Source organism: Tachyglossus aculeatus, chromosome 2, assembly GCF_015852505.1.
Source record: "Tachyglossus aculeatus isolate mTacAcu1 chromosome 2, mTacAcu1.pri, whole genome shotgun sequence".
NCBI lineage: Eukaryota > Metazoa > Chordata > Mammalia > Monotremata > Tachyglossidae > Tachyglossus > Tachyglossus aculeatus.
The window spans coordinates 31,558,743-31,572,682 of record NC_052067.1 but is presented as its reverse complement, the minus strand read 5'-3'; the positions used below and the strand labels follow the sequence as shown (position 1 = coordinate 31,572,682).

General features: G+C 42.8%; 1 non-coding gene across 1 annotated transcript; it reads left to right on the top strand.

The window, feature by feature from the left end:
- The first annotated feature begins 13,241 nt into the window (after nt 1-13,241).
- On the top strand, nt 13,242-13,379 carry LOC119924560. The gene has a single exon (XR_005449267.1). It is a non-coding gene; the product is annotated as a small nucleolar RNA SNORA7 (small nucleolar RNA).
- The last annotated feature ends 561 nt before the right edge of the window (nt 13,380-13,940 follow it).

The window sequence follows — 13,940 nt, the reverse complement described above, 5'->3', positions numbered from 1 at the left end:
GTCAAAAAGGGTTAAGAAAGGACATTAAGCATGCAACATTATTCTAAATGTGACTATTGCAAGGAGAGTGCTGTGCAATCCTATATAGAATAATATAGATACTTGGGCACCCTGTACACGTATACACATATAGTTATTTATACTAAAACAAACATAAATATTTATATCTCTACTATGTAAAAGACAGAAGATGGAAATTGCCATATAGATAAAATAGATATGACAGGATGGAAATAATGGGAGATATTTCTCTAATGTGGATGTGTGCTCAGTATATTTTTATACTAGAGTCGAGGCCCAAGAAATCCAATTAAAGTCTCTGCATTTTCGTGATCCAATAAATGCTTAATCCTATTGTAAGTACATAAAATAATCACGCACTTATACACTCGCTTTAGCCACACATATGAAGTCAACAAGGGGTGTGCCTTTGACTAATTAATTAAAACAGTTGATGGATGAAGTAGTGAATGAGGATCAAGAGTGCGCAGTTCTCAGGAGAGTTGAACACTACTCCTGCTAGGGGCTAATAAAGTGGGTAGAGTGTAGGAACAAGGGAGAGGATAAGTTGGAGGGTTTCTCCATGGAAAGAAATATGAAATTAAATTTTGCTGTTTTACTTATTATGTTATTATTAGTAGGGGTATTGGTTAAGCACTTATTACATTCCAAGCACTATGCTAAGCACTAGAGTAGATACAATCAAGTAAGAGACAGTACCTGTCCTACATGGGGCTCGCAGTTTAAAGGGAGGGGGAACTGTGGTTTAATCTCCATTTTACAAAAAAGGAAACTGAGACAGAGAGAAGTGATGTAACTTGCCCAAGCACACACAGCAGGCAGGTTGTAGGGCTGGGATTAGAACCCAAGTCTCCTGAATGCCAGGGCTGAGATATTTTTACGAGGCCACATTGATAGTTGTGAGATCGAGAATACTACCCACAACACTGTACTGAAGACATGTATTTTCATTTTTCGAGCTGAATTCAGTTTGTACAATATTAGCAGTCCAAACCTCTCAGCTTGGAAATGCCATGTAGAAAATTATGTTTGTCAGAAAATGATGGCAAAAATTAGATTAAGGACACCACATTGTTGGACTTTTGCCACCTCAGCTTTTGGTGGGCTCAAAAATTCTTCCACTGCTGATTTGGGTAGACCGCTTAATCCCTCCTCCTACCTGCAAAAACACACTTTCCAAATTAAGAGAGTGATAGAAGTCAGAAGAGACATTCATTCATTCATTCAATCATATTTATCGAGCGCTTACTGTGTGCAGAGCAGTGTACTAAGCGCTTGGGAAGTACAAGTCGGCAACATATAGAGATGGTCCCTACCCCACAACTGGCTCACAGTCTAGAAGGGGGAGACAGACTACAAAACAAAACAAGTAGGCTGTCAAAATCATCAAAGCAAATGGAATTAAAGCTATAAGCACAACATTAACAAAATAAATAGAATAGTAAATATGTACAAGTAAAATAAATAGAGTAATAAATCTGTACAAATATATATATACAAGTGCTGTGGGAAGGGGAAGGAGGTAGGGCGGGGGGATGGGGAGGAGGAGAGGAAAAAGGGGGCTTAGTATGGGAAGGCCTCCTGCAGAAGGTGAGCTCTCAGTAAGGCTTTGAAGGAAGGAAGAGAGCTAGCTTGGCAGATGTGTGGAGGGAGGGCATTCCAGGCCAGGGGAAGGATGTGGGCTGGGGGTCGACGGCAGGACAGGCGAAAATGAGGTACAGTGAGGCGGTTAGTGGCAGAGGAGCGGAGGGTGCGGGCTGGGCTGGAGAAGGAGAGAAAGGAGGTGAGGTAGGAGGGGGTGAGGTGATGGAAAGCCTTGAAGCCGAGAATGAGGAGTTTTAGCCTGATTCATAGGTTGACAGGCAGTCACTGGAGATTTTTGGGGAAGGGTAGTAACATGCCCTGAACACTTCTGCACAAAGATAACCCGGGCAGCAGAGTGAAGTATAGACTGAAGTGGGGAGAGACAGGAGGATGGGAGATCAGAGAGGAGGCTGATGCAGTAATCGAGTCAGGATAGGATGAGAGATTGAACTGGCAAGGTAGCAGTTTGGATGGAAAGGAAAGGGGGGTTCTTGGCGATGTTGTGAAGGTGAGACCAGCAGGTTTTGGTGACGGATTGGATGTGTGGGGTGAACAAGAGAGCAGTGTCGAGGATGACACCAAGATTGCGGGCTTGTGAGATGGGAAGGATAGTAGTGCCGTCTACAGTGACGGGAAAGTCAGGGAGAGGGCAGGGTTGGGAGAGACGATAAGGAGTTCAGTCTTGACATATTGAGTTTTTGATGGTGGGCAGACATCTAAATGGAGATGTCCTGAAGGCAGGAGGAGATATGAGCCTGGAGGGAGGGAGAGAGAGCAGGGGCAGAGATGTAGATTTGGGTGTCATCAGCGTAGAGATGATAGTTGAAGCTGTGGGAGCGAATGAGTTCACCAAGGGAACATAATGGAGTGACTTCATTTCGAAACTTCTACTTCCACCAGGAGAAAGTGAAAGTCAGGCATCTGAGACTTTGAGGAGTGTGGCATTTCTTCATCACGACCTATAACGTATGGAGCTCCTGCGGTGCAGTTTACTAGGCAGAGTGTGGATGTCAACAAATGCACCGGGCCAAATTGCATCTAGTCTGAGTCTTCTATTCAATGAAGAGCTCTAGCATCCCAGGTCCATTTGGCGCTTTCTACAATATTAGTTCATCTAAGAGGAGATCGATGTAATAGTTCCCATTCAGTCCCATATTACATTGGCTCTTCCCATCCATGGTACCTGCTTCCATCCCTGACAAAATCCAGCGTTCTTCTGGGCTATTGGCCTCCTCTCATCTCTGGAGTTGGTCAGGGCCAGGGAACCACCTCTGACCTGAAGTTGGCTGAAGGAATTGGCTTTCTGAGGGACCCCAAGTCATGGGGGGTACTTCTAGGGAAAATATGGTGTTTGGTTCTCCTCTAATATAGCGTTGAATGGCACTGGGAAGTCTGGTTCCCTCCCGAGCCCCACCAAGGAGAACCTCATACCCAAACACAGCTCCCGGAACCACCCTGGCCAGGATGGGGATGGTTTGGGGTGAAACAAGTAATATCCCCCAAAGCTTTTGTCATGGAAATGGATTGGATTAAGGAGAAAGCAATGCCAAGCTGGCCAGGCAGAATGCTGAAGCAGTTGAAGAGTTTGCAGTAAGCAAGAATGTTGTAAAAACCAGAGGAGATGGTCAAATGACAGGAGTCTGTGGGCCTTGGAGCAGAGAGGCCTAAGTTCTGTCCCTGCCAATGACTACAAAGTCCATGTGGCCATGGATATTTTCAATACATTTTGTAATCCTGCAAGAACTTTTTCCCATCTGCATGCTTTTCGGTTGAAGTGACCAGCTGCTTAAAAATAGCCTCACCATATGACATGGGCACAGAAGCAAAGCACAGGATGCATCAGAACTCTTGTTTGGATCAAAGCCACTTTTTCTTTTCCTCCTGAGGTGTACACCTGTAGGGTTGTTGTTTTTTGGCAGTTCACCTAATGTGAGAGGGGAAATCTTCTAAGGGACCACTTATGCCCCATATAGACATCTCCAGCCTATTCTTGGTCTGGATTATTTTAATCTTTTTATATTGCCATTCTAGGGTGATTTAAATCCAGCACAGCCCTCTTTTGAATGTGTTAAACAGAGCTGCAGGAAAAGCATACAACAGTAAGTATTGGAACAGATGTATAGCCCCCGACAATGAGTGTAAGAAAGTATTTGAAGAGGTTTTGAACCTGGGTTCCTGCCACTTTTATAGTGCATACCAAAATGCAATCAGTAAACCAGCCTAGTTACAAAATGAGTAATTTTAAAGATTCAGGAACTCTTCACCCTGGATCAGCATGATGTTATTTAGCACAGGTGTTTTTTATAATTGTGATATATTGAAAAAGTTCTCAATGGCCCTTAGTGTCACAGTGGTTGTCTTGCGTTTGGGCCCAATTCTGCCCTCGAAGACAAGGGGGATGTTTGAGCCTACAATGAGGGCAGAATTATGCCCCAGGGTTCTAATATGATACATATTGAAACTCTGACAGACTCTACACCTGCTGAAGAGTTTGTCTTGCAGTCTATTCTTTCTGAAGGTGTTTCTTTGTTTCTGCATTTACAATTAGCACATTTCAAAAGTGGGGAGGGTGGCAGGAGGGGAAATAGTAAGCCACGTTTGAACCTAAGGGACTTCTGCACTCTCCTCAACTGCATTCCCAGGGAGTCACAGGGGTCACAGCACATGCACAGGTGGCAGGGTGATTTGTGAGGAGGGTGAAAGCAATGTGATAATGGATCAGAGTCCAAAGTACAGCTATCCCAACGTGCACTGCACTGCATCTGTTCTCCTGTGAAGCATTATTTAGTAGTAGACTTGGGATTATTTAAACAGTGGAAAATAAAGCAGAAATGTTAACAAAGCACTTGGAGGTGGGAGGTGATGAGGTACAATTACCATAAGCAAGAACTGGAGCATTCTGGAAGGAAATTAATTGATTTAAGAGGTCGGCGCCAAACATATCTCTCTCTCTCTCTCTCTCTCTCTCACACACACACACACACACACACACACACACACACACACACACACACGGATCACCTGTGATCCTTGTGCTTGAACCCCTGGAAGAGTACAGGCATTGAAAAAGCTATTATGTTTCAGACCATTACAACTTTTTTTTAAGAAACATGGCATTGTATTAGTCTAAGTGGCTGCTAATCAGCATTACAGATTTTTTTTTTCTTTCCTTCATTCTGTATATTGTGCTGATCCTTTAACAAAACCACAAAAAGAGTCTTTTCAGGTACTATTTGGAACATAGACACAGCAGAATTCCTTAATAAGTATTTCTAATACGACAGTATTGGGAGAAAAGAAATACATTCAGTTGCAATCCTTGGTTCACCCAGGAGTCTGGCTGCACCAAGAGTCCATCTGACTTCTAGGGCCAGTGAAAGAGAAAATGAAATTAAGGTTGTTAGGATCCTGGGAAATCTTGATTAAGTACCATCGGCAATTCCAATTGATCAAATAATCTTTGTTGAGGGCTGCTGGATGAGAAATTGCGTATTGAAAATATTTTCAGGGTACTAAAAATATGATCACAATATCCACTGTAAGAGAAACTGGATAATTTGTTTATTGGATAGGAATTTTGGGGTACAGAAAAAGGAGTTACCTGGTTTGATTTATGAATAAATAAAGACAGTGCAAGAGAAAAAGGACACAGTATAATATAGACTTCTTCTTACAGTTCAATGATATGTCCTACATTAAGTGATTTTGGCAGATAATTTCTACTGTGAAGCATGTGGATAGCCAGAAGGCTATTAAGAGAGAATGATGCTGTAATACAGGCGTGGAAGATTCTTATAAAGTGTATCTTTCCCTCATTCAAAGTATATGATGAAAAATGATGTGTCCAGAGTGCTAAGCAAATTATAACGAAGCATAAACTCTCTATATAAGTAATACTAATATCTGTTTATCATGGTATGTCAGCTCTCGATGATTATTTAATCTTCTTTTCCTATTTAAAATCAATTAATTTTGTACTTGGATTTTTTAGATCAATGGGAAGAAAGATAATATGGATAAATGGATAAAAGTGGCAGAGCATAAAGTGGATTTTTAAAAAATCCTGAATAGTTATGTTCAGCCATCTACATTGCACAAATTCACTTGATAGTTGCCAACTCTCCACTTTGCTTTGGGCTGAGTAGACCTAGCCTGTGTTTGCCTTCACAGTGCAGAATTCTGTCCTCCATCCTTGCCCCCGCAACTTCGACAGAAAGTACGTGTATCCTGAGACAGGCTAGTTCATCTCCAAATTAAGCTTCCTTTGGAACCCACTTTGTTTTTCAGTCTTACAAAGTCCCTTTTCAAGTCTGCAGTCTGGACTCATATGTTGAAAATTGCCCCCACCATCTCTGTGATCCAGCTACTTAGCTAAATCATCTATCCGAAAGAGTTTTACCCGTCAATTGTTTTTCAAGTTAAAAAACAAACACCACGAGGAAATTGGTTTCATTATCCTTCCAGGAAAATGATGTTTCTGAAAAGCTTTTGGCTCTTGCAGTAAGGAAAGTTTTTGAGCTTTGCCATCTCCACTTGACCTTCCCTAGTTCCATGATGAGGAAGGAGAGAAGGAATACCCTGTGCCTGACTTGGAGAAGCATCCAGCAAGTTTAGATGCTGCTAAACCCAGAAGACATCTCCTTCCCAGGTGGCACCAGGGACACAGACACCCAGGACACAAACCCCTTACAAGGAAGACTGTCCTCCCTCCCTTTGAATTAGGGTTCCTAAGGATTAATAGGAGCCTTTAGGAACAGCTTCCATTCCCTTCACCTCAAACTCATCTTCAAGGCTTACTGACAACTCACCCTATCTTACAAATCTACTCTATTGACCTGCTTCTCCCCGGCTTATTCTGTTTGCTCCTCTCAAGATAATCTAACCATTCTTTGCTCTCTTGTCCCATCACTCCACCTGCCTGGAATTCCCTCCCTACCCAAATCTGAGAGACCACAGCACTCCCCACATTCAATGCCCTCATAAATATCTCACCTACTCCAACAAGCCTTCCCTAATTAGTTACCTTAGTTGTACAAAACCGCCAGCCATCTCTTGGACTTAGACACTTCTCTATACTTATCCTGAGCACGTAGATACAAAAAATTGAAATATATGTTCAGTTACTTAGATTACTATATTTGTAAATATTTTCCTATCATCTCCATTGGAGTGTAAGCTCCTTGTGGGCAGAGAATGGGTCACTTCTCTATTTTGTGCTTCCCAAATGTATATTCAGTATTCTGTTGGTATCATCTTAAATGCCATCCTCATTAGCTGAATGGACTCCCAGAGGTGCTTTTGCCTGCACAAAAATATTGATTATTTTTTCCCCTCCACTGTGAATCCCATTGGTAGAAAGCATGTCACACTCTAGTTCATGATAAATCTAAATGCCTTCTTGAAACAACGTTAATGGAGTAAGGATAGGACACATAGATAGAGTTCAAGGAGTTAACGACAATTCTGTTGCAATTCTGTTGCCTCCCTGTGTGGCCCTAACTTCATCTTAGCTCAGTTCCTCATTATTAGAATTTAATGAGGGATCTTTTACTGTTCCTGGGGTATTTCGAGGTCCTCTTTATTGTACACATAAGTGCAATTGCAAGCCACCCAGCAAGGCAGTCTACCTAGACTAACTCACTTCTGAAATCGCTTGTTGACTCTGCAGTCAAATAAACCAAAGTGGGGGGTTCATTAGTTATCGAGAAAAATACCTGAATGGTACTGCATTGTAGTTGTCTAAAATTCTGAAGAGAATTGTCCATTAACATTTGTGAATAATGACTCAAGGGGATTAAATACATATGGATTCTTTTTTAAAAAAAAACTTCCAAGGTATGTTAGAAATGACCTGGCCTATTCCTTGAGAAACTACTGTTATCACTCAGCATTAATAGCTTTAAAAGGTGAGTGGCCTATTGAAGAAGAACAGAAAGACAATCAAATCCTGAGCTGAATCAGTGCAATAATAGCTTGAGCTTTCACAGGGTCATTCCTGAATTAAAGTGTTTTCCCAGGTTGATTTAGAATACATATGTAATAGCTATTCTGCTCTTTATCTTCACAAAATGTATTTATACATAGTCAATGAAAAAAGGTTTCTTTTTAAATACTGACTTTCTTTTTTTGGGCTTCTGTTGTTTACAGGAGTTCCAAATGCCTCTTGTTTGGTACTGAAGTTCATTCAACAGACTATGTGCCAAACTTAGCGATTAATTGTTTTGAAAGAATGTCCCAAAATACACGTCTGTAATGTGTCTTACATTTGTGCCTCAGGTATAAGATAATTGGCATTTTAGTCACAAATAGTCTTTTTCAAGTTACATGTGAGGAATAGTGTGGCTTAAACATCTGCCTAGCGGCCTCTGCAGAAATAATCCACTAACAAAATGCCCTTTTCAAAATTATATACTTGTAGTATCACTTGTTTAACCAAGTGCCACAGACAATAGCATAACACCCTTCTCATTTATGCAACACTTCTCTTTAAAGGGGGTTGCCCAAGTGCTCATAATGGGAACTGGAAAGATTGCCAGACCTCCTTATAACAATAATAATAATAATGATGATAATAATTGTGGTATTTGTTAAAGGCTTACTACATGTCAGGCACTGTACTAAGCACCGGGGTGGATACAGCAAATCGGGTTGGACCCAATCCCTGTCTCACATGGGGCTCACAGTCTCAGTCCCCATTTTACAGATGAGGTAACTGAGGCCCAGAGTAGTGAAGTGACTTGCCCCAGGTCACACAACAGACAACTGACAGAGCCAGCATTAGAACCCATAACCTTCTGATTCCCAGACCCGTGCTCTATCCACTAGGCCATGCTGCTTCTCTCACAGGAAGGTAGAATTTCACAAGGAGGACATAGGGGTTTTTTTTCAATGACTTCCCCAAGCCCACCAAAACTAAGTTAAATCCATACTAGAAGGAGGAGTCTGGGAATGTTTCTGGTACTCCAGGTGCTGGCAACTTTCTCCCCATCAATGCCAGGTCACCTTTCTCAGCAAGGCTCTGCTGTTCTACACCTCTCCTGCCAAGTTCTCATTCTCCTTTCCCATTATTACTGCTGCCCTGGGGGCCTCTCCATGTTCTCCTGCCATGGCCACCTTCGCTTGGGTGGCAGTGGCATGTTAATGAGCACAAAAACACTGAACTTTGATGGCTCCTGGCAAGCAATAGCTGGTATTGCACTGGGGGTGCAGCAGCTAGCTTTGAGTCTGTCCCCTTTGGCCCCCATTAAAGGCACAGAACCTTGGCAGGAGAAGTCAGCGGAGGAGATAGTCTTTGATCCTGTTCTTCTAAGAGCTTTCATAAATTGTCTTCTTCCCCCTTCCGCCCCCACCCTGACCAACAGAAATAAAAAAGGGAGGGGTGCTGGCATTGCACCTATCTCAGAATAGCAGCTGGGCAGACCCAGCTGGATACTCAGTTCTAGTCAGTTGTATACTTCTTAGGGTGGCCCTTCTCTTCAAACCTCTTCTCGTAGGTACATCCACTTACTGTGATGAATTTTTTGACTCATTTTTCCTCTCCTCTGGATTGTGCCCAATGTAGGCTGGGAAAAAATGACCTGGGAAAAAAAAAGGTTTGGAGCTCAACATGCCTCAACCAGATATGGCAGGAATGCCTGCCCCAGAGTCATTCTAAGAAAAAGAGAATTGTAAGGAAAACAAAATGATGGTGTCCAGAAGATTTAGCCCCCTGGAGAGTTAAAAGTGAGCAAAGCTCTGTCTGTCCCTCCCTGGTCCTGCTCAGGAAGCAGATGATGTAAGCACTTAGTACAGTGCTCTGCACATGGTAAGCACTCATTAAATATGATTGATTGAATTAGTGAATGATATCTGGCCTGGGAAGGAGCAGAGGAAGTGATCCAGGGCTGGGGGCTGGAATACAGAATTGACTTAGTAGACTGTAAGCACACTTTGGGCAGGGAATGTGTCTGTTTATTGTTGTATTGTACTCACCCACACACTTAGTACAGTGTTCTGTACACAGTAAGTGCGCAAAAAACACAATTGACTGATGAGTGACAGAGGGCTGAGGGAGTTGAGTTTGGGGGAGTGAATAGTATCGAGGACATGGATTTGTGTAGCAAGAGAGGGTGAGTCACTAGGACGTCTAAGTGGGGCATGATAACCTGGGATAATTGCTGGGGGATGAGTCTACAGATGGGAGATCTCTAGGGAAAGAAAACAGTTATGCATGGAGGGATGGTGTGGGCGAGAATTCAGATTAGAAGGTGGTGGTCAGAAAGTGATGTTAGAAATGATTACTAGTGGTGATGAGATGCAGAGTGTGACCAAATTGGTGAGTGGGTGAGGTGCGGTGGGTAGAGGCCCACAGAGTTGAGGAGTGAAAGGATGTTGATGATGGGGACGTCATCAGGAACATCCACATGGATGTTCACTTCCCTGAGTGTCAATGTAGGGGAGGAGGAAAAAGTGATGAGCCATTTGGAGCAGATCTCCCCCCAAATCAGGTACCTCAAATCTGGGATACTTGAGTAGCACCCCAAGAGAGGTGGGGCCCAAGGAGTCACCATTGTTCAAGTGGATACAAATTTACATGACAGAAATCTCTACCTTGCAGAGTGAACAGCCTCCAACAATATTAGTTCAGAAATCATGACAATGCCTTGCAACCAACATCTATTTAAAATTGCTGACATAAATTCACCAACCAATAGGTTTCTACTCTAGCTGCCCTGCAAGACACCCGGATGTATGACAAGTGCATGGAAATCCACTCTACTACTGGTCCTCATGTTTACACATGCAAACAGTTAATAGGATTTAAAAGCTCTTTACAAAGATCCAATAACAAAGCAATCCAACAGAGTAATCTTCATCCCCCTTTCAAACTCAGAAGAGGATTCCTCTGGAATAAAAGTGGCATAAAATGCTTTTTCAGAGAAAAGATACTCCGAACAAGAAAGATCCTCAAGGGGAAACTTTAAAGTGTCTTTCAAAATTAGCAAACACAAAAAGCTCGAGCTGCCTTAGGTCAAGAATCAGTTTGGTTGTACAGCAATCCACATTCGCATGCACCGCATTTCAAACTTGAGCACCTTGAACTGACTGTCAAAGAGTCATTTCAACAAAAAGGATGTTGTGCTATTATTAACATCGATTCATCTAACACACTGTATCCGGGGCCTTACAGAGGAAGCTGATAGGGGGAGGAGCTTTCTAGGAAAGGGCAGTGCTTGGAAGGTTGAAGGAGGGAGGTCCAAAGGAAAATTGGCAACTGGGCAGGTCATTGGTAGGTCAAGCAGGTTGAGTGGGTAGTGATGGAGGGTGGGTAAGACTTGTCCAGTAACAAAGAGTTTGGGAATGTGACTCTGCAGGAAAGAAGCGATTAAAGTGCTGGAAGTTATTATAATAATAATAATAATGGTATTTTTTTAAGTGCTTACTCTGTGCCAGACACTGTACTAAGCACTGGGGTATATACAAGCAAATTGATTGGATACAGTCCCTGTCCCGCGTGGGGCTCAGAGTCTCAATCCCCGTTTTACGGATGAGGTAACTGAGGCACAGAGAAGAAGTGACTTTCCAAGGTCACACTGCACACAAAAAATACAATTGAATGAATGAACGAACAAGTGGTGGAGCTGGGATTAGAACCCATGTCCTCTGACTCCCAAGCCCGGGCTCTTTCCACTAAGTCACACTGCTTCTCTAATAATTATGGTATTAAGCGCTTTTTATGTGTCAGGCACTATACTAAGCACTGGGGTGGACACGAACAAATCAGATTGGACACAGCCCTGTCCCTCGTGGGGCTCACATTCTCAGTCCCCATTTTACAGATGAGGTAACTGAGGCCCAGAGAAGTGAAGTGACTTGCCCATGCTCACACAGCAGACAAGTGGCAGAGCCAGAATTAGAACCCATAACTTGCTGTCTCCCAGGCCCGTGCTCTATCCATTATGCCATGCTGTTCCCCCCGATGCATAGCAGATTTTTATAGAATAATGATTAGGGTATTGATTAAGTCCTTACTATGTGCTAAGCACTCTTCTAAGAGTCGAGAAGGATAATCAGATCCCACATGGAGCTCACACTCTGAGTAGGAGGGAGAGTAGATATTGAATCCCCATTTTGCAGATGAGGAAAGTGAGACACAGAGAAGTTAAGTGACTTGCCAAAAGTCACACAGTATGTGTGTGTGTGTGTAATGTGGGATATACTGGGATTTGGGATATACTGTGTATATATATATACATACATACAGGATATATTCATTAGGCCTACACAGTAGGGGAAGCAGCATGGCTCAGTGGAAACAGTGCGGGCTTGGGAGTCAGAGGTCATGGGTTCAAATCCCAACTCCACCACTTGTCAGCTGTGTGACCTTGGGCAAGCCACTTAACTTCTCTGTGCCTCAGTTACCTCATCTGTAAAATGGGGATTAAGACTGTGAGCCCCATGTGGGACAACCTGAGCACCTTGTATCCCCTCGAGCGCTTAGAACAGTGCTTCGCACATAGTAAGTGCTACACAAATACCACCACTATTATTGTTTCATTTGGCCTGCAGTAGGATTTCTATATTTCTCCTTCTCCCAGATGCACTTCCTTCATCCATTGCCTGGATAACTAGGCTAAGAAATAGTCATCTGCTACCACAAACACACCAAAGATTTCTACCAAAACATAGATCCTTTTGAGGATCCAATTTACCTACACGTATTGCCTGATTTTTGCCAACAACTTGAATTTTTTTTCACCCTGGATAAATGGTCCAGTGCTTATTTTAATGAGTGGCATATAATATTAAGATTAGCCACTTCCGCTTGGGGCAAGTAACTTTTTAGGGAGGATTTTTCCACTGGAAAAAAAAATCTATTTCTGATCAGAATGTTCACAAGGCCACTCCAGTTACATGGGACAGATCCCAGACAAAACTTACGGTTTTGAATCTATGTCATCATTCGTGTCACCTCAGAACATGCCCAGGAACCCTGATATTAGCAGGTCAGATTGCTCCAAAAACAACACGATAGGTCTTTCCACTTATCCCCAGCCTATTCCCCTTACCCTTGCTTCTTCTTCCAATCTCTGAGTAAACAAGGGCCCAGTCAAAATTCATTTTCATAATGCTAATATACTGTAATATAGGGGAGCTGTTTCTTTAGAACATTATTATCCAGAGTGCTTATAGCGCTCTTATTTAAACAATGAAAAGGAGCTGTTTAAACAGAGAGGCAATTGACTGACAGGTCAGGGAATGGCTGTTTCCAACAAAATGGACCAGCAGATAAGGCACAATTAGCCTATTAGTTTATCAGAAATCAGAGCAGATAAGGGTTTGATATGAACCCTACCTATCAGTGTCAAACTGACTGACTTCCAGGCCAGTAAGGCCTTGTGGGAAGATGCCATTTCCCAGGAAACTAATGATGATGTTTAGCATTTTAAATAAAGATGGCCGAGCTGGAAATATTACCCTAGTTGAAAATTCCCATTGGTTTGATTGAAAATTAAACCAAGGGGCTGTCAAGAAGCACTTGATTTGGGGCTCTGCATTTACTTTCCAAAAAAAAGTTGATTCTATCTGGAGGGTGCAGTTTGAGGAGATGGTACTGCTTTATGAAATTCCAATTTAAATATGACTGTTTATATGTGCCCCTCTCAGTTTCACACCTGGAGAGTTTCCAGTACTCTACCAGTCTCAGTTACAGGAGAGAGAGTCAAGCAGAGGCCTACCCTTTCTGTTTCTAGCTTGGGCCGTGGCTAGCAAGTGGAAGGCAATCTGCTACAAGTCAAAACTCACCTGTGCTGGGCAGCAGCAGCATAGGAGAGAGTCGAGGGTGGTGACTCAAGTTTACTGTGCAGAGGAGGCAATGATAATCTTGCTGATTTCACACTAAAATGTTAGTTCAGTCTTTCAAAATGTTCTTCTAGACTGTGAGCCCACTGTTGGGTAGGGACCGTCTCTATATGTTTCCAACTTGTACTTCCCAAGCGCTTAGTACATTGCTCTGCACACAGTAAGTGCTCAATAAATATGATTGAATGAATGAATAAACCACTTTTGTATCTTTACCAAGAAAACTCTATAGATCACTAACAGAACGATTGCAGATGGAGGCGGGGCGTTCTGGGAGAGATGTCGCTATGGGTCGGAGATGACTCAACAGCGTAAGACAAGTGTATATGTGGATGAAATGTGTTCCCACTCTCCTCTCCTCTCTTCCCCCCATCTATTGCAAGGACCTTGCCCCAGGGTGGGAGAAAGAACCAGCACCGACTGGAAGTATGGCTCAGGATTCTGCCAGGCAGTGACCCTGTGTGACTAGGGATTTTTGTCATTAGTGCAGTCGC